Genomic DNA, 21,299 nt, shown 5'->3' with positions numbered 1-21,299 from the left:
GAATGGCTATTAAGTATTCTAGACTTAGTTTTACACATTTGGGACTTTTTTAGATTGTAAACTGATACTGTTATAGATCAGGTTTTTTTATCTTTCATGTGTGCCTTGTCAATAAACTTTGCCTGATTGTAACTTCAGTTTTTATGAAATTTCTGGTGCCTAAACTTACTGTTTGAACAGGTGCTTAGATGATGGTACAGTTCTTAAAACATGACACTGTGATCTGATTTCTTGATTCTTATGTACTATTTATACCTCTTCATGCCTATTTTTGGATGTGACTTCAGTGTCTCTCTCTGTATTGTTCTGTATTTCAAAATGTCAGTTACTCCTTCAATTGCTACTTATGATCTAAATGTTTATGTTCCTGAAAACTGTTCAGTTGTTGTACCAATGAGATGGACGATTGACTTTTACTTGTGTGGTAAATGATAGGTTTAGTAACTGTGCCAAACATACGCTTATGAAGAACAACAGATGAGGAGACATCTTCTTGCATCCACTTATTGTGATAGAAGAGACTTCTGAGATTTTAATCATACACTGATCGTTTACCTTGAAACTAAGGCCTTCCTTAATGAAAAGGGTATAGTTATTATAAATACAAGTTGAGTACAAAACTAAATTGAATCACAGACTGAGAGATAGCTATAAACCTAAGCAACCAGGCAACAAACCTACTGCATTTGGTTCTTGGCCATCTGTGGACATATGTGAGATGAGATGTGGTTTTTGGTTTTTTTGTTTGTTTGCTTTTGGTTTTGGGGTTTTTTTGGGTTTTTTTTTGGTTTGGCCTGAGACCCTGTACTTACAGTCAGGTAAGCCCTAGGACACTCAAGAACAGAAACCTATCTCACTAAAGCATACAGAGCAGAGTTTACACATGCTTAATGCTCTGTCAGCTTGTACAAAATAATAAATGGACAGAACAGAAGGACAGTGTGATGTGCCCTCAGAGCCTAGCTGGTAGGCTTAGCAGCCTTGACAGTGTCTGTCTATTTATGTAATTGCATGGAAAATAAAAGAAATAGAATCTGACATAGTCCTTATCTGAAATAAAGAACCTCTGACTTGGGGTAAACTTTGCCTCAAGTTGCTATCATCATGCCTTTTTGAATGGATACAACACTACTATGAAAACATAATACTGCTATTATAAATTATTTCTTTTGTCAATAGATTGTTCGCTTACACTGGATTATGATTCTCAAAAGCAGCTAGTGTAGTTTAGCCATGATTTCTAGCTGTGTAGGTGGTGAACTGGTTAAACACGCGAGGTGTCCGATCTTACAGATAACTGCTAACAGAACTCTTTTAGGAAGTAATGGCAGCTGAAATAAGAGTTAGAAGGTGGCATTTTTAATGTCTCATTTTATTAAAAAAAAGGGGTGGGGTGGTACCATTATGTAAATACTCTAAGTGAACTCAAGAAACCTAGTTAATGTCATGACTGTAAACTTGCCTGTTGAGGACTACTATATATAGGAGAAAACCCTCAATTTAGTATGATGTGAATAAAGTGTTAGACTTGTAATACTGTAGAGGCTATGTAACACTTGTCCATACATTACAAACATTTTCATAAACTTTCTGAAATGCATATTTAAAGATATTTGTTTGCAACTTTCTTACCTAAAAATGAATACTTCTTCCAAAACTGTGTAGTGCACAGAAATGCCTTGTTGGAGGGATGAAACATGACTTTTGAAAGAAATGTACATGCATACATCTTTATCAAGTCTGATAGTCACATTCATGTTAGATGTATGCTTCCTGCTTAATAGTACAAGTAAGACTTCTTAATTGCAAGTTTTTCTGTAATGCTGAATATTGTATATTACTGGTTTCCATGATAAGCTTTTGGTTTTGTTCTTAACAGTGTACTATTCTGGATCACTTTAGATCTTTGTTCCAATCTGAAGACATAATACTATTTGTGTCACTTAAACCTTGTTTTATACACTTGATAGGTGCTTTATGGGACCCTTTGATTATTGGTCCTCTAGCATTGAGGCACAGCTCAATTGAAATTGGAGCAATAATATTTCCTGGGATCCAAAATGTTATGATGTTACATCACACTTCTCATGCATAAAGCATGGACTTGAATATTGATATGAATTTCAGTATGAGGTTTTATATTCACACTTTTGGGGGAGTGGTATTTTAAAATAGAAGTATTGTGAGTGAATTTGTAAAAACAAAATCCAAAATTTTAAAACGCTGTAGTTCCATGACAGACTTGTGTACTTTTTGAAATAAAACTGTTGGAGAAAACAGTAGTCTGTCTTTATTTTAAAGCAGCACTTGTGTATGGCTTCAGCTTTCTCTTTATGTAATTGGAAGTGAACTAATAAATATGGCTGTGTATACCATACTAGCATTAATCATTTTATTTCTTGCTTTTTTCCCCCGATTAATTTATAAGGGAAGTAAAACTTCAGATATTTTAAAACATGCACTTATTTGTGGTTTCTAATGGTAGATACACAGATGTAGTGATCAACTTTAAAAACATACTGGAGCAATCTCAACAGTTACTCTGAAACATGAGACTGGAAAAGAACGTTAGCTTAAATTTCCTCCCTCTTTATTTTAGGTAGAACCAAAAATTCCTGAAACTGATAAATTCTGGTCTTTTAAAATTCAAACAAGCAGGCTTACAGCACTCAAAGCATGTTTTATATAGTCAATTAACATGCATCTTTTTTGATTCAAAGGAAGTTGACTTGGGATATTCCCCACCTCTTGGCCTTGTAAGTCAACTGGTTACTGTCCTTGTAATTTTACCTAAGATGAATGTAATTTCTCCAGTGTCGTCTTGGGCACATACTTAGTTTTAGGAAACGAAAAGTCTGGCATGGGCTCCGTTTGCATTAATGGCATGTATTATGTTTATATCATTGGAGGCCTATTAGCTTACATTTGTTCATAATGTATGCATATCTTCATATGTAAATGTGTACCTGTGCCATGCCAGATGTTTCAGTCACTTCTTTGTGCATATATAAAAAATGTGATACATGTGTGCACAAGCGTATGAAGTTAAATGGAGTACTGGTGGAAAAACCTTTAGGAACTTTTTCAAATTAAGATTTGTGCTTAAATACAAAAGGAAACCTAATAAAAAATGAAGGGTCAGATTTGTCTCTTATTTGAAGAGCTCTAAGAAACCTTTCTACACCCTTTTAACCTTAACCTCAAGACTTAAGTTCAAGACTTCAGTTCTTTCCTAAGGTGGCAGTTTTGTCACAGATGGCACTTGCATGCCTCAGCTGCCCCAGGTCTTTTATTTGGAGATGAGGTGATTGTGAATCAGAGAAGCTGAGTACCTCCAGCTTGTCTGTGGGAATTCCAGCAAAGCAGCTAGTGCTTTCCCCAGTGTGTCCTGAAAGAATAGAGGGCACTTGTCATGTGGTAGTTGTACAAAACCTTTGTGGTCCTTATATATACATAGACAGTGCCTTGCATAAAGTTTCTTGAAAGGTCTCTCTTGCTGTTGTTGGCTTTGGTGGTGTTTTTTTTTTTTTCCTCTGAACATCTTAGACTGTGTACTTTGAGCTTACTATTACAAATTTACTTCTCAGATGGAGAAGCTTGGGTTCTTTCAGGCTCTAGGATAATGCTGATAGGCAATTAATTGTTACACTGTTTCAGAAAACAGTTAATGACAGTGACTTAGCCTTGCGTTCTTGTGTGTAAAAACCATAAAACCAAAGAGCTTGTGAAGAAAACAGCTGATCAAGGAGCAAAAGCAAGAGTAGAGTGAAAGAATGCTATGAATGTTGCCTACCTTTCCAAGTCTCAGCTTATTCTGAAATTATCTTTCGCTTGTGGGGTGACTGTAGGTGATTGCTCACAATATGAAGACTTGCATCTTAACAGAAAAGTGTGTGTACTTGAGCTACGATGATTCTGTTGCTGTTTTGACTTGCTGTAGGCTTTTTGCAGAATGGTACAGGCTCAGCTATTAGGAGAAGAATATGAACCTTTAATTTTATAAAATAACTGCCCTGGCAGAAAACTGGCCTGGAGGATTGCACTGTCCCTGCTTCTGACTTCCATTCAAAGTCAAGTTTCTGAAAACTGGGATCCTTTAAGGATCCTTTGATATCCCCCCCCTGTATTGTTGTAGGTCAATGTTAGTTTCACCCTCATAAGCTGGAGTTTTGAAGACTTCAGCTGTGGACTACTGGTGAAGTTGCTTTGAATACGCAAAGTCTATAGCATTTAGTGGCAGCAGCTGCTAGCTGGGTCCTCGCTTTTAGTGCATTAGCACAGTCACTGAAATTTTCACAATTCTACCATATTATTCAGGAAACATTAAGAAAGTTGTGCAACTCATACAGGAACCTTGTATGATGCCAGGATTGCTAGATGGCGGGCGGGGAGTAGCTTTATAAAGAAGTTGAGCATGTGGGTTACACAACTTGATTATGTAACAATTTTAAAGCATGGCAATATTAGAAGAGACATTAACATCTGAAAGCACATCACTTTACCTTCAGTAATCTAATTTTTTCTTCGGGGAAAAACCTTGGGAGGCAGTATGTCCGCTGGGAAGTGGAGAAGGCTGTGTGATGCAATGACAGTTGTTCTACTTCTCAGGACTGGATGCTGTGGTTCTGTGAGCTGCAGACAGGCAGGATGAAAGTTGAATGCTGTACCTGAAGGGTGTTGGGCTCTTTTTCTGGTGTATTTTTCCTAATTGCAAAATGGAGAGAGGAAAGCAGCGACTCTGATCAGTGTGGGGAATTTTTGTAGGAGGGATCCGAATTCTGGAAGCACAAATGAACTGTCCAACTTCTTGAAGCCTTTCCCTGCTCTGGTTTCCAGCAGCATCTGATTTAGGTGGTTTCAGTTAGTCTGCAAAACCTTTTTGCATTTTGAGTTGCTTATATAGCCAGCATATCTTCATTACTTAAATTGCGGAGTCCTGTACTCTTCCTTCCATGCGTAATTTCTGCATATGATGTTTTTGGTTATATTATTACTAGTAATACTGTATAAAGACACAGTCAGAAGGAACTGTAGACTAGAGTCTCCTGAACACCCCAGCTAGGGCACATGGTGACAGCACGGCTTCTTGGTGCTCTGGGCAAAAACATCTCCAGGGGTGTGTGCTGTTGTCACTCAGGTTAGGTAGCAACTCATTCAGAATGTGGTATCACGGAATACTAAAGCAGATGGTAAAGAGCTATGAAAGTAATTTAGTACCTTTAGTATAATAGCTTCCAATTTTGTCAGTTTTGCAAATTACGTTCTATGTGAATAGGAAAGAAACTTGGATTTTGATTGGCCAGTCAGTGCTGTACAAGTGAAGTAATGCCTTTTCATAGCTTCTGATTTGGCCCATACAGGAATCTGATTCTCCCGATTTCATATCACTTGACATGTTTTACTTGTGAAAGTGTGCAGCAGAGCATCTATTCTAGGTGTTTAAGGTCTCTAATTGTAACCAGGAGCAGCATCAGCTCACAGCATCTTGCTAGTCATCTGAATGGGTGATGTTTCTAAGACAATACTTGATGAAATCAAAACATTTGTGCTGTGCCTTACTTAATTGTAGGAGATCAAGATGAAATTGTTACTTAAGATTTCCATTTACTAGTAGAATAGTTCATGTGGGAGGGATACTGATGCCCTTAGACTAGAAATAGAGACAACTGGTGGTAACACATAAAGCTGCTGAATTGCCTGTGACTGCTAAAGAAGATGACAACTCTGGGGCACAGCTGGTGGTTTGTGGAACATGTCAAAAAGCTTATGTTGTGGCTGCTAGCACTGAACTTCTTACCTGGATAAATAAAATGCCCTTCCATGTCACTTCTAATCCTGTAACTGTCAAGACCAGGAACAGTTCATCTCAGCCGTAAGAGCTGTAAAATATAAAATAAAGCTTAAATGACTTTATTTTAATATATTCTTCCCTGTTTCTTCTTAGTACACAAGAAAAATTACATCTTACTAGAAGGGCACAGCTTCAAATGAACTGTTTGGTCTTGCACTGGTTTCATCCTTGTATTCTGTAATTCAGTGTGAAATGGCTTAGGAATTGCAATATCTTTTTCACTTGCTTCAGACTTGAGTTATGGTTTGGGTGACCTCTTTAAGTAACCTATTTAATTTAATGACCTTGTATCCCTATTTAAGATGGGAAAACCCACTGTGTTTAAAACACAGAACAAAAAAAAAAAAAAAAAGCCGTGGTCTCCCATAACATCTTCAGCCCACTTGGAAAAAAAAACCAAACAACCAAAATCCAAAACATTTTATGCCTAAATATGAGTACTTTGTATTGAAACGAAGTGATAAGTTGTGTGTTTGGGAATACTGAATGTCCCCTTGCAGCTGATGCTTGGGCAGCCTGCATCCCTCCTTCTCTGCAGCTAAATGGGACTGTACAGCTCTGGTGTGGTTTGTGGTGACTTGCTCAGAAATGTTACATTTTCCAACAGAAAGGAAAATAACCTTCTTAGGTGCAGGAAAGTTATTTTCTTACTGCTTATTCAGGAAAATAATTTAAGTAAGAAAACAGTTATTGTAATCCGCATCACTTAAGACATTTTGTTTTTCTGTGTAAGCTCTGACAAAAAGCTGTAACTGTACAGAGATCATTAAAAGGAAATGTACAGCCGAGGTATGAATGTAGTTTATGATAGGTTTTAACAGTTGCGGTGAGAAACGCTGTATTTATGTTACCTTTACACACACTATTGCTAGGCTGGAAGTACATACCTCTACGTCCCTTTTATTTACCAAAAAAAAGCGTAACTGAAGCCTGACTGACTAATATGGACCAGAGCTTAGAGCTAATAATTAAAATGTCTGTTTTCCTCAGACTGAAGTTAAGGTCACCAATGATGTTTCTTCATTTGCAGCTCATTCAGGAAAAAAAAAATTCCTTTGATACACCGTAATGGTATCTGTCAGTTTTCTTTTAGGAGCAAGACGATGAAAATTGTTGGTTTTGTACAGCTAACGTACAGTTCTGATCACGCTAGACTTGCATACTTGAAAAGGCATTGAAGTTCTAAACATCAATTACATGTTTTTAAAATCAAGGTTATGTTGCTACTTGATGTATTTTTGGTGTATTATTTAAATGATATGTGCATATCAATGTGATTTTTTTTTTTAATAGTGCATGAACTGGGTAGGCAGGCAGGAATCTTAGAAAACCCGCTAAAATCCTTTATTCCTGCATGAAAGAGCTGGAAGGAGCCTTTGTGGTCAACAGCCTGAATTAGCATAATTTCCCTGCCCCTGGTATTACCTGGGCAAGCTAGGATTTTAATCAGCACTCTGAGTGGGGTATCCAGCTGACAGTGAAAATTGGGTCATTGTATTAACACATGTGAATTTTATTCTGACAACATCTTGTGTCTCTGCCAACCTTATTAACTAGTTAACTTGCTGCTGGCTGTATGGTTTGTACATGGGGGGGAAATTGCTGAATGTGCAAGGAAGCTTAGGACATGCTTAATGCTTGACATGGCTAATAAAAGCTCACTCACCTGCAGTAATAACAATAATAAAAGAATCCCAAGGCAAGGGAGTCTGATTAACGAACTGGAGGGTTAGGGTTGATGTCCTCTGTCATGACTTAACCATGTGTTGTTTGTTTTTTGGTTTTGTTTTGGTTTTTTTTTTTTTAAGCGTTGACATCTCCTTATTCCTCAGCTTCCACATCTGTTAGAATGGAGATAGTTCTGTGGACTTTTAGGGACTTTTGGAACTCAAGTTTGCCATCGCACTGTCATTTTTTTTAAAGTTGTTCTTGACAAATCTTTTCAGTCTTCAGCAGCTGCCCATCTAGTGCTTATTTTAACTTTTTTCCTAATCACAGAAAATTTTCAAATATACATATTTAAAGATGGTTCCATTGGTCAGAACATCTGTGGTTGTCTCTGTCTCCTGCTGTTCACTGTTTTTTAATTCTGTCCTGACAACAGTCAGTCTTCCAGTACTTCTAGCGCTACCTGGGTACTTCAAGTTGTAGTAAAAATGATAGTAGGGCAGATCTCATTAGGCAGCTTCTTGAGAGTGAAAGATCCCCTAAAGCCCTTTGCCAATGCAAGGGGAAACATGTTTCCTCTGGAGGCTTTGTCAGAGATCCCAGCTTGGATGCCTGCTTGGCATTGCCTCCAAAGCAGGCGGCTTCTCTCTCCTTCCACTCAGCAGCGTGTAGGAGAGTATTCACTTGGGCTGGGGTCCCTCATCACTCAGCTGGGTCACTTGGCACTCCCTCACCACCCTTTTCCCTGCTGCTCGCTTACTAGTGTGATGGAAAGCATTCTCAGGATAAAGTAGTTCGTCCCATTTATTTTGCAAATACAGAATCAAGGTGTCTTGAGTACTTCTCTTCATCGTTACTGATACTGGAAGTATCTAGCCATGTATACTTAAACTGCCAGGCTGAGATACGTAGAGATGTAAAGCTCCTTCTTGTCGTCATTGCATTGGCCCTGCCAGCAGCAAATTACTCTTTGTGTTTGGCTCTTTATACAACTTTCCTCTGCCTACAGCTCCCCACTTACATTGGTGGCTGACCTTCCTCTTTCCATTACATGCCACCTCTTTATTTCTGATTGCTGGATTTATTTCACCACTGAAGCAGGATGGATTTTTAGACAGTTTTTCCCTTTTCTGAGTGTAGTATGTTGCTATTGAATATGCTTTTGTGGAAGGTCATTCCTTTTACTGATTTTTTTATCGTAGTTTTTGTTCGTAACCATTTTCACTCATTTGTCTCTGGTTTAGGCGTTAGACGCTTTAAATACAACATGTGTCGTACTTTAGACTGGCCCCTGTTTTTCCAGCTTAAATGTAATGAAGTTATGATTGCAAGTACCTGGGCAGCCAGCAGTTTCTCATTAATTGATATTTTTCCTTGCAAGATCCGAAAGAGTTACCACACCATGTTTATAAGTTACAACACCAGTGGGTGGTTAATTTTGGTGTTTCTTTTTTGCTTTGTCACAGTTGCATGAATAACCTCTAGCTGCATGCTAAGGTTCCCTTGCTAGACTGCGTTTTTCTTTTTTTGTTGTTGTTTGTTTTGTTTGTTTGTAGGGATTTACTTAGATGAGAAGGAAAGAAGAAAATCAAGACTGAAAGTATCAGGACAGTGCAGGCAAAGGAGAACAGATTATGTTGTATTTGTTCCCTTTTGCCCTTCTATCTTATTTAAGTAACTATTTCTTAACCCCTTTTGCTTTTCCAAACAACTGGGGGATCAAAAGCTCTCACCCCATCCCAGCTTGTCTCTGTGTGCCATATAGCAGATTTTTTTCTTCATAAGCAGGGTGTGTTAATTGTCTCTTGACTCATTCATGAAAGGGAGCAAACAGGACATGCTTCACGGAGAGCCTTTGTTACGTGAGCCCCTACTCACGCACCTGCCTAATCACAGAATAGCCAGATTTATAAACAGTTTGGCATGTAAGACCTCTGTTTCTTCAGGCTTTTCCAATAGAGTGGGATAGGAGGAACTGTGTGGGAAGTGGCTTAATCTTTATTTAGAAGGCATATGTTTATTAATTATTATCTAGTTACCAGTTTGAGAGTTACTAATGCAAGAGGTGGGAAATAGGAGTGTTGTGTTAGCTGTGGTGCGAAGACAGGAATACAGACAGAAAGCACACTTCTTGCCTCAGTGTTCAGTCCCAATTAATATGCCTCTAATATTCCTTAAAAGAATAAGTATATAAACAATAGCCAGAATGAAGTTGTAAAACAGATTCTCATGCTAGACAGTAGCTTTAAATAGAAAGAAGGCAAATGTGGTGATTCAATGCCAAGCAGTACTTTGTACTGATTTGAGTTATGCTTCCAAGCAAGGTTTTGTGAAGGTACTCAATTACTTTTACTGTCAAGTGCAACTGGAAGATTTTAGTTGATGTGTAATTCTAATTGCAATGTGACAGTTTGCAAGGAAGAAAGTGAGATATTACAGAGGTAGCCTGAGTCAGTTTTTTTAATTACTGGTCTTATGGAGAGACTATTGTGGCATTGAGGCATGTTTTAAAAATCTGTGAGGACTGGTATAATAATACAAACGCCTGTAATAAGCTGAAATGGTGGAGTAAGAAAATGAGATGTTTCCAGTAAATGTAATATATACATGTGTGGATTATTAATTAGGAAGAGTTGTTTTCTGTTAGAATATCATGTTTGGAAAATTAATATTGGTGACTGTCAGTAGAGTTTGAGTACAGGCAGCATATAGATAGAAGAGGCAGTTTTGCAGCATGGAGTGGTAGCAAAAATGCTTAGTTGTCATTTTTCTTACAATATCAGTCTTGGAATATTAAGGCAAAGAATACAGAGCTGATAAAGAACTGTAACTGGAACAAAGAAATATTTTCTACTATGTTTGTGCAAAAAAGTATCCCCAGAAAAAGTCAACAAAAATAGTCAAGGAGCTAGAACTGACTTCTAAGGAAATGGTGAAAGAACCAAGTATGCAGATTGGGATGAGTCAGTGGATTCTTTGAGACAACTGAGCGTTTATATCAGTAAACAACAAAAATGTGTGGTTCTTTGATAATTCAAGTTACTGATATGAAACTGAGGAGAGAGACATCTAAGCAGACTTTGACAGATACTTTTAAAAATTGATGACAGTAGGTATGCGCTGGAACATCAACACGGATTTTCAGATAACCTAAGTGAAGATACTGAAAATTTGCTATGAAGTTAAGTTTACAGTCATTTAAAGTCCACTGAAAAATTGAGTCAATTTGCTACACCACCGCGCTGGTTTACTGCAAGACACTGGTATAAACTCTCATCTGAATGGCCATAAATTGGGTGATGATTGGAATCGTACATTTAATTGCTGTATATTACAGTATCTAGCCTCTTGTTAATATAGATTAATGATATTCTTTCTTTTTATAGTATGACATCGCACACAAGATTGGTGACATAACAGTGGTATAAACATGAAGAAACAGGCATCATTTTTTGCATGACTTTCAAGTGTGGTGAAACTGAAGTACATTATGAAATGAAGTGCTGTTTTTTTTACTTGATCTCACTTTAGATTCAAGATTATTAAGTAGGCTGTATTCAGTTTTGTAAGTACCAAATTTTTTCTTTTACATATTTTTAATGCAAAGTTTACAAAGTGACTGCCAACATTTTTCTTGCTAGTTGTATTTTGAAAAGCGTGCACTATCACTTCTCTCTGCCTTCCCCCCCACCTCCTTGGAGGTTCAAAAAATTGTGAAGTTAACAAAATCAACTCAGGTAGTAGAAATATAGCCTTAAGCAGTGGGGCGTTGAAAGAGATTGTAATCTGAAAGTAGTTTTGTTTTTTCCTAGCTTTCTGGTCTGCTGATTTCATAGGAAGTGTATCATCTATTCAATGCTGTAGTGATACCAATGAGGTCTTACAACCTATGTGTGAAATGTGCTGTATTTTAAGATTGTGTATTTTATAACACTTAATAAAATGTACTTGAACGTTACAGTTAGCACATGCTTCAGCATAATCTGTTAATGCAGGTGTTGTGGTAATTCATGTCTGTAGACTGCCTGATTCCTTCTGCTCCCCAGTTTACCCTGCAGGAGACCAGAGGGAAGAAGAGCACGGTCTTTAAACCAGGCTAGTTACAGGGTCCTTGTTGCCTCCTGCTGCATGGAGACTTTGGGTATTGACTTCGTAATGAAAATACTAGTCTACCTAACCAGGTTGTAAGCATGAGACCACTGTAGACTGATCTTGTGGATGGGAGCTTAGTAATTCATTGTCGGAGCCTGGTACCCTGCTGGGACTCGGGCATTTCTGATAACTCGTTATCTGTGACAGCCCACATAAATCAGAGCACACTGAAGGACACCCCAGCATTTAGGAAGTAACAGGGAGCATATGCAAACTTAAACCCATCTTTGATTAACTACGTCTTTCTGTGCTCTTGAGAAATACTGGGTGTATGTGCATGTGCTGGTTTTTTACTATTGTAAATATGTAGATACTAATTTAAACCTTAATCTAGGGCTATCTGTTATGCAGTGGTCTGAAGACAACCATATAATCCATTGGTGAAACTGGTGGTTATAATGCTGAAAAAATGTTACTTACTAAATTATTTTTGCTTCTGTCTTTGAGAGGAGTGCAGCTAATTGTAGAATAAACTCAACCTCGGATGCTTTTGACCAAAAGTTCCATATAATTGGTTTTGTCACAGCCCATGAAAAAACAAGTAAAACCATCTAAGAAAATAGTAATATCTTAAGAGAAAAATGAGAGGAGGGTTTCTAAATGTCACAGGTTTAAGTAGCCGATTAAAAAAAAAAAATCGTTCCAAATCTAATTTAATAGTGTAATTACAGAAAATATACTTTGCCTTTAAGAAGCACTTGGTTTTATGCCAAAACATTACATTCCTCATTCTCTCCTTTGACTCCATGCTGCCTAAACTTGTCTGTGAGTGAATCTGGCAAGTAATTAATCAGGGTAAAATTCCATTGGCATCAGTATGAAAGTTGCCTGGTCAAGAAGCAGCAACTGCCTGTTTAGTATATGTTCTGGTAGTGATTTATGGATGTAACTTACCTTTTTTGCTATAGTGTGCTCCATGTAAGATGAATAAGTGTCTTCCCCCCACCCCCCAATGATCACCATCATCTAAGTGCTTAATTGCTGGTGCTTTAGGAAGGGAGGAGAAAGGTAGGAATTACTGTGCAAGCTTATAGCTTTGTTTAAAAACTGAGTTTTGTAAAAGAACTCTTTTTTTCACAGAAAAATCTGCAAAACTTGATACACCAAAGTATGTTCTTGAAGGAATAAGTGAAATAAACTTTTTTTTTGTACTCAAATTCCTACCTAAATTAACTTTAATATATACATATTTTAAGTAAAGAAGTATGTAACAAATGTCATTGAAGTTAAATGTGTGTCCATTTTGCAAAGAAATTTGCATTTAGTTTTTGTTGAGAAACTAGTAACTGCACAACTACTTTGTCATCTGTCTAATGAGTTGCTTGGCTAATCCACATGTTCTTACCAGATGTCCAGATACCAATACTGAGCCTTTTGAAAGGTACTGTGTGTTGCGTACTTAGTCCAGAAGTCTATCCTGGTGAGGTCACCAAGTAAGTGTTGTTAACTTTATGTTTCTGTGGCATAAGGAGGGTACAAGTTTGAAAGCTTGTCTGATGCCACACAGAAGTTCTGAAGATTGAGTCTGACTCTCAATGTGCTTTCTGCCACCTTTCTCAGGCTTGGATGGTACAATAATGAAGCCTGGAGGTCATGCTTGTATAGATGATCATGACCAGGTGGCTGTTCAGGACTGATTGTAGATGTCCGGAGGCATTTTTACTTGGTTACAGGTGAATTTTTCAACCATTTCTCCTTTGTATCCAATACACAGAATACCTTGGTCATGAGTGGTCAGCGGGTGGAAAACACCCTGGCTCTTGTGCCAACACTGTTAAATGAGAAGAAGTAGTGCATTTCACATACTTTAACTTCTTGCCAGGGCTTGCTCTTCACAGGGAAGTTCAAGCAGGTGCTTGTTTGGTAACTGTGCTCTTGTCTGCACCCAAAAATACCTCATCCGAAGTTTTATATGCAAGCTAACTGGCCCAGACCTGGAGAGTCAGACAAAGCCTAAATGTCGCCTATACTCGCTAGCCTGTATCTTTGCTGCAAAACAGATAAACTAACTTGCAGTGCTTTCCCACCATCCCAGCATAACATGTTGTTCTATCAAATGAGAATTGTTAGATCGAGGTGATACTTCACTCTGTTTAGTTCAGACTGCTTCAGTTTCATTTCTCCAAAAGCCATTATAATTACAGATGTCTGAAGAGTAGCACTGTGCTCATCCATTCTCACGCTTACCGGCATATTCTTTGTGGTTACCAAGCCTTGCAGTCATGTAGACTTTTAGGTTTGATGTAGGCTTTGGAAGACATATGTTGCAAGCTGTTACTGAGGTTGGTTACGTGGGTTCAGACTGCCTCGGTGGTGTCTCGCACGCTGTCTAGGGTTTAGGGTGAGCCAGGTAGTTCACTGGATGAACTTTCCCATGGTCTAGGGGCTGATTCAGATTGAAACTTTGCCCTACAGGCAATATGGCTGCAACAGGCTCAGAAATGGGAAGATCTATGCCAGTGCAAGGCAGTTTCACATTGCTACAGCTGTATCCATGCCTGAGTTTATATCATTGTGAGTATTTGCATAAAACTAAGAAACCTCAAACCGTGACTAGCATATGCATTTTGAATGGCAGAGTTCAGCATGTTACAGAATGAATTGGCCCAGCCTGTCTGACTCTTGGCTTTTCTTTCCTGGCCTTGGGCTACCTCCTGTCTTGTCAGCATAAGCATTGGTGCAGCTGCCATGAGCCACATCAGAGACATGGTATAGTTTAAAATTACTTACATATGCTATAGTGTAGTTTTGACTCAGGTATGTTCATCATTTCAGTTTAGCAGGCGGCTGCACCAATATTTGTGCTGACAACAGGGAAAGGAGGCAGTGTGAAAGTGGAAACAAGGATCAAAGTACAAGAAAAAGGCAGACAACTGCTTTCAGCAGCACTGCTCAAAGGCCTCAAGGCCCTCGAGTGCCCTGGTCTGAGCAGGGGCTTGGACTAGGCCAACTCCAGAGGTGCTTTCCAACTTCAGCTCTTCTCTGATCCTGTGAAAGAGGTGCATGTACCCAAATACTCTCTGCATCAAAAAATGGTGAGCCTCAGCTGCCAAGTGAAGTGGAAGGTGCTGGAAGGCTACAGACACCTCAGCTTTTGACACTGTTGTTTCTAGGCACCTCTAGCCTCCTATCCTGCTCAGAAACCCTTAAGGCTGAGTAGGATGCACAGCTTGTGTTGTACTGCATGTGCATCCCATTGGCTACCACACGTGTGAACCTTCACAAGCGTCCATAGGTATCCAGAACGTGTTCCCAGGGCATCCGGCTTCAGTCAGTGTTGGGAGAGAGCACGCTGGTAGCAATTGCCACATTCCTTTTAATACTTAAAGGAGATGGTAGTTGATAATGCTGATGTTGTCTTCAACTATGAGCTTGCAAAAAATGTATGCTGTTATTTTATGTGACTCTGAAGTAATTCCAAGTCTCTCCCTAAGGCATCTTGTGAAACATTCATGTGGGCAAATCACCTTTGGCTTCGGTGGCCATGCAGATGGGTCACTGGCTCTGCAATTCTCTTTGCAGGCTTCAGGTCTCCTGTGTTACTTACAAAATATAGATGGATCAAATGCAAATGAAAAGCAATAGCTTGCTTCAGTCTCATCTCCAGTAACATGGAAGGTAAAGAGGGAAACCGTTACTTAAAAAGAAACCCCAGCATCTTTCACTACAATGTGGTGCCATGTTCAAAGATTGCTTGCTGAAATCTGCATACCCAAGGCCCAGCTCACTGGATTTTCACGTGACTGTTAACATAATGTAGCTACGACTTTAGTGTGGTTCATTCCAGTTCATTTGTATTCCTCATATGACTTTAATTATTTACAGGAAAATGCAATGTTAAGAATCTCAAGTAATTTATTTTGTAATTGCTTGCTTATATAATATAATATAATGCAGGCTGCATTAACATTCAGGAAGCAGCTAGACATGAGCAGGAGCCTGAGCTGATACTGAATATGCAAAAATGTTTACAATGTACTGTATGTACTGTGTTCTTTATAAGTAGTTCACCAGTTACAAAGTAAATGGCATTAATTACAATTATCACAACATAAGCCACGAAAGTCTTGGCTGACAAAAAAATAATAATGGAATTACTGCCTTCTGCATTAACAGTGGGTCATGCTGCATTTTACCGTCTCTGAGTGTCTAACTTGCCAATGTCTGTCCTCTCTGGCCTCATGATTGAGGCATCATTAAAGCAACAAGAATTTGCTGTCCTTACAGGAAAATCACGTTCCCTTCACATATGTTTTTCTCAGCTTTGAAGCTTTTTCTATGCAGTCCTCTTACCAGAAAACAGATCTTTCCAAAGGCTCTGATAGTCCTACTCCTGACGTTAGCAGAAAAGAAGGTGGTAATTCTAATAAATCTTACATCATGCACTAACATGGAAACAAAGTGCATGCAAGCCTTGCAGGACTCCTGCAAGGAAGTGTTGCTGAAACTGGGAAAGAGAGTACTAACACACTGAAGCCCATCCTATGACAGACAGAAAGGTTTCGTACTTTCAAATCCAAATTTTGATTTTTTTTTTTATGATTTAAATTGGAAACTAGACATTTCCATGATGGGAATGCTTAGAAGAAGGTAAGCTAGTTTCAAACCTTAGAGCAAAATGTTACTAGACTGATTGTCTTTAACAATAAGCATTGCCAGTCATCATCACTACGTATACAAAGTGTTGGTCCGTAGCAATTGTACCCTGGATTAGCTGCGAGCATGCAATCCCAAACCACAGACCCCATGCCCTATAGTTAGCAGTGCTGGCTGCCATCCCGGGCAGTTTTAGTCCCAGAGGTGAGGGTGCGGCGGCTTGAGAACTTTTGGGCAGGGAAACCAGAGCTGAGGTTTTTGGACTTCTTTTCTCTGCCCTTCTGCCCCTTCCTCAAATCAAAATCTCAGCCTTTTATAAGAAGCTTGAGTTTCCAGACAGTTCCTAGCCCTTGGTCTCTTGCCCTGGACTATGTGCTGCAGAAAGCTGGGGAGGTGGAGCGGTTACTTTCCTAGAACATAGCAGGTGTCTTACATTTTTCTCAAGTTTTTTTTTTTTTTTTTAATCTTCCTTGGCTTTTTTCTTTTTTTCTTAAAGCAAGAGGAGTCTTTTGTCATCCCTCAATGTTGTATTTCAATGACCAGTGTTTGACCATCCAATGGTTGTTTATCATTCTAGGGCTTCAGTGCAATAAGATAATGAGGATGGATTAAATTAGCTTGGGTAGGCTTTTGCTGGAGTAAATTTGGTGTATGTGTGTACAATTTCTGCTATGCCAGCAGAACTATCTGGCGGCAAAAAGGAGCTGGTGGGTAGGTAATATCTTCAGCTGCTCCATCTAGATACAGAAGAGGAGATGCTGTCGGGAAGAACCTGTGTAGAGCAAAGGTTTGGTAAGCAATGGGTCTGACTTGATGTCACGATACAAATTCTAATGACTGTTGTGCAGAATCTCTTCAGAGCTGCTATTGGCCTAGTTTATATGGTAGTAAGCAACAGAAATGCTAACATAAAAATCCTATTTGTAGTACGAAGAGCCACACATACATTTCTACATAGCTGATCAGAAGAGAAAATTGTAATAATTTATTCTTTATTTATAAGAGTTTTGAGACATGTAAGAAAGAAACTTCTTAATTCTTTCAGTAAGGTTTTATCAGTTTATTTGGTGATGAATATGATTTTTTTTTAACATATGCTTGCAATGGTAGGCCCCTAATTTCTGAATCCCATTGACTCTTGTTTGCCAAGCAGCTCCTAGTCCAGGGCTCGATCACAACCGAGTGGCGTGATTGTACCACTGGCAGATACTGAGATGCTCTGTGACCTGTCATTGTGGACACTTGGGCTCAGGGACTCGGAGGTCAGCCAAGCACCTTGTTTGAGAACGCAGCAGTTTACTTACTGCACACAGGGGACTAAGGGAGCATGTATGCAACTAACACCCTATCTTTCTGGTGCAATATGGCCCTTAGGGACAGCCTAGGTCCTTGGCTGCACGTACTCTTAAACCCACGCTACCAAGAGCACCATCCGACCAAAAGTGCCTTTGCAAATGTCCTGAAGCACGTTATTACTATTATTATATGTGGAAAGAAGCAAAGCGGTCATCCACAAGGAATCAGTGTGGGACTGGAAGAGAGTATGATGGCTTCCCCCATGCAGCCTGGGGTACGTGTATACTTCTAAGCAAAAGGGAAATGAGCTTGAGCACTGGATCTCTGATTGCCTGGGGTGAGCTCACTCCCTAGTGCTATTTTGGATGTTCCAGTTGGTGTCTCCAAGACAACTGTGCTATAAAAAGGAATCCAGGTGGACAAGCTGTAGTCCAGGGACTGCGCCTTTGCCCTCTCTTAGCAGTATGCGCATAAGCTTGGGACCTGGCAATCTCATCTTTCTTCTGGCTTGTTGATCGTGAGCTTTTTGGGGTGCCAGGAGCAGCAGGAAGACATCAGGCAGGTGTGCTGGGCTCCTGTGCCACCCACGGCTGCAGGCCAGAGGGGACACTGGTGGCACGGGCCAGAGAGTTTTGAATGCTCTCTGGTGGCAGTCGCCTGTAAAAGTATGTTTATTTACCTTTCCCAGACTCCCTGGCTACTGCTGTGGTGGATGGAAAACTCATGTTTTGCTTTTTTTTCTTTCGGTAGCAGGAAAGTGGCTTGCACAGCCTGGAGCTCCAGGGGACCAAAGGGAAAGTGTGGGCTTTCAGGGCCGCTTTTCCTTACTCCTAGGATGAGCTCCACTGTTCCCTTTTGTTGGAGAGTAAACCCAACTGCTATTTGACCTAAAATAATGCTATTTCTATTCATAAAATGCATTGTACGCAAGTAAATTGTTGTCCTATTATGTTACACTAAAAAGCCATATTTTGGCATGTCAGTGGGTTGCCTGAAGCAAGAAAATCTGTGGAAGAAAATAAATTATATATTGTACACTGATATGGGTGGCGGCTTCTCTTCCATCGTGTCCTCTGAATGTACTGGCTTGGCACTGCGCTTTCATGCAGAAGAATAAGGATTAGGTTTGTCCGGCTGTGAGATGATTCATGTATGGGGAATGTGCATATTCAGAAAGAGTGAGATTTCAAGAGAGTACATCACTGAAGAGAGCCTTGTGATAAGAATCAATAATAAACCAATAGCTGGTCAGGGAAAAATGTATTTAATAAAAGGAATTTAAGCTAAAGTTGAAATCTTAAGCAGTTATGATTGCTTGTCTGACCATTTGCTGTTCTCCATTCTTTTTTTATAAACACATTTTTTAGATATACAGTTTATTCTTTGATTTTAGGTAATATATGCATATTTATGTATATTTATATTAGGTATTTTATTTTATATGTATGTATATATGTTTTTATAATATGCACTCCCTGAGGTGGTTTTCCAATTTTACTGTATGATTTTGCTTTAGTACAATGTCAATACTTAGATAATGCTAGTATAGGGCTGGATATTTAAAGTTAATATAACAGCAACTAAATGTCAAAGTGTTATTTCCTTTATCTTAAAATGTCTAAGATATGAGCTAATATTTAGCAAAATAAAAGTTGTTTCCCAACTTTGATATTATTCATGCTTTCCCAGAGATGTTAACATAACCCTGTATAATTGGCATGAATTCTATCCAGCAATGACCACTGTAGGAAATGCATTTTATGTTTGTTACTTGTTTTTAAGGCACAGTGGAAGTTCATAGGATATAACAAGCCATGCATTTGAGTATGGCTGATTTTCTTTCTGTACAATTAATTTATTCTGAAGGGAATGGGAACATCAAGCTTAACATATTTCTCAGTAGAAGGCCTTCTCTGAAAGATTTTCATTTGGATATAGGTGCCTAATTTCCAGATAGCATGTTATGTTAATCTTAAACAGACAGTTTCAGAAAATCTGCATTTGAACTCTCTCCTCCAGAAAAATAAAAAAAAAAAGAGGAAAAAAACCCTGGCAATACGCAAACAAAGCTAGAAACAGTTATTCTGCTCAGATTTCAGCTCTTGTCTTCATTGTGAGCAACCCAGGCATGACAACATGGTTCTGGTATACAAGCCCTGAAAAATAAGATTTACAAAGCAAAACTATAAATAAGGCTGCAGTTGTCTTTAGCTTGTCGGTTTGACTTCTGTCTAAGCAGATGAAAGGCAAGTGCTCATGCCACTGGAAGACTGCTTGGAAACCTACATTAAGCTTGTTTATGCCTCTCATTTTGGTTCCCACTGGCCAGGTAACCTCACCAGAGAGGCCCCTTCTTCCAGCCACTGCAGATCCCTCAATCTGGTCATGAGTGCTGGGCCAATAAGAACTGGTATATAGTACCAAAGGAAAAACATGGCAAAAAAGCATCATCATCTTCTTTGTTGCCAACTGCTGCATGGGAGAGAGCCTAAGCCTCCTGAACCCTGTTGGTGCTCTCCCTGCTGGCCACTTTCCTCTTCACCTCTTTACCTTCCTGTCTCTCTCCTTTTTTATTTTTTATTTTTATTTTTTTAATTTTATCGAGTAGAATTGAAAAACAAAGAAAGCCAAATCCAAACCATTGTTGCTCAGGCAACAAGATGTAGCTAAGAATGAAAACTGCAGCTTCATTAAAAGTGATGCAAAGGATGTACTGTGGTTGCCTGTGTAAATCTGTGTCGATCAAATTCTGAGATCTAACCTGAGTGCATTACAAAAGCATCAATTTCAGTCAGTTTCACTACAGAAGCAGCAAAGCTTGCAATGGGAAGTTGGTTTGCATTTGTTCATATGCCTTTGAACACTACTGCTGGAAGTTACTATAGGGACTATCCATTGACTCTACAATGTATTTTGGCAGACACAGAAGAGACAAATCTGGTTAATAGCCTCTTGCCAATATTCAGTTCTGCTGGATGTATCATACAGCCATCTAAGAAATCTGACAGGCTTCATAAAATTAGCCTCAAGCTAATTAGTAATGTCAATGTTTTTTAAATTACTGTTAATATTGTTGCTGTACATCATCCAGAAACTCAAGGGGGGACCAGCACCCTGTGTATTCACTAGATATGGCAAAGTGTCATAGGCATGAATTAAAAACTTTATGAAATCTGGAAATATTTCTGTCCTTTTATCTCCTCTGTACTACTCTGTTCTCAGTTTGTAATCCTGATTTATCTTAAGGACTTAGTTGCTGTTAATTCAGTCTATGTAACTGAAGGGAAAAAAACACATGGTAAAACTTTCTTCCTTAATGATTTATTTTGATGTTATACATTCTTTATTACAAAATGGTACATACAAATATGAAGAAAATGCTAGATTCTGCAGCCTTATTGTATCTCATGATATTTGATATTTTTTCCACTTTAGTCTCTAAATGCTGGAATTATTTAATGAAGGGGCAATTTATTGGGGGGAATATTTGATTAAGAATATGAAACAAGTATAAAAAGCAAAAAAACCCCACAATATTTTATATGCAAAAAACCCCCCACAAATATTCACACATACAATATTGGTACCCTTTATGTTGTAGTTATGGAATAGGAATGTAATAAGCCAGAAGCCTACTAATTTTCTTCTTTCAGATGCTAATTTGGTTAAAATGTTAAACATGCTGTGGTGGTTTCAGCCCAGCCGGTAACAAAGGACCACGCAGCCGCTCGCTCAC

Source organism: Haliaeetus leucocephalus, unplaced genomic scaffold (genome assembly GCF_000737465.1).
Source record: "Haliaeetus leucocephalus isolate CR32 unplaced genomic scaffold, Haliaeetus_leucocephalus-4.0 Scaffold228, whole genome shotgun sequence".
In the NCBI taxonomy this organism is placed as follows: Eukaryota; Metazoa; Chordata; class Aves; order Accipitriformes; family Accipitridae; genus Haliaeetus; species Haliaeetus leucocephalus.
The sequence above is the reverse complement of the archived record's forward strand: the minus strand, read 5'-3'. Positions refer to the sequence as shown.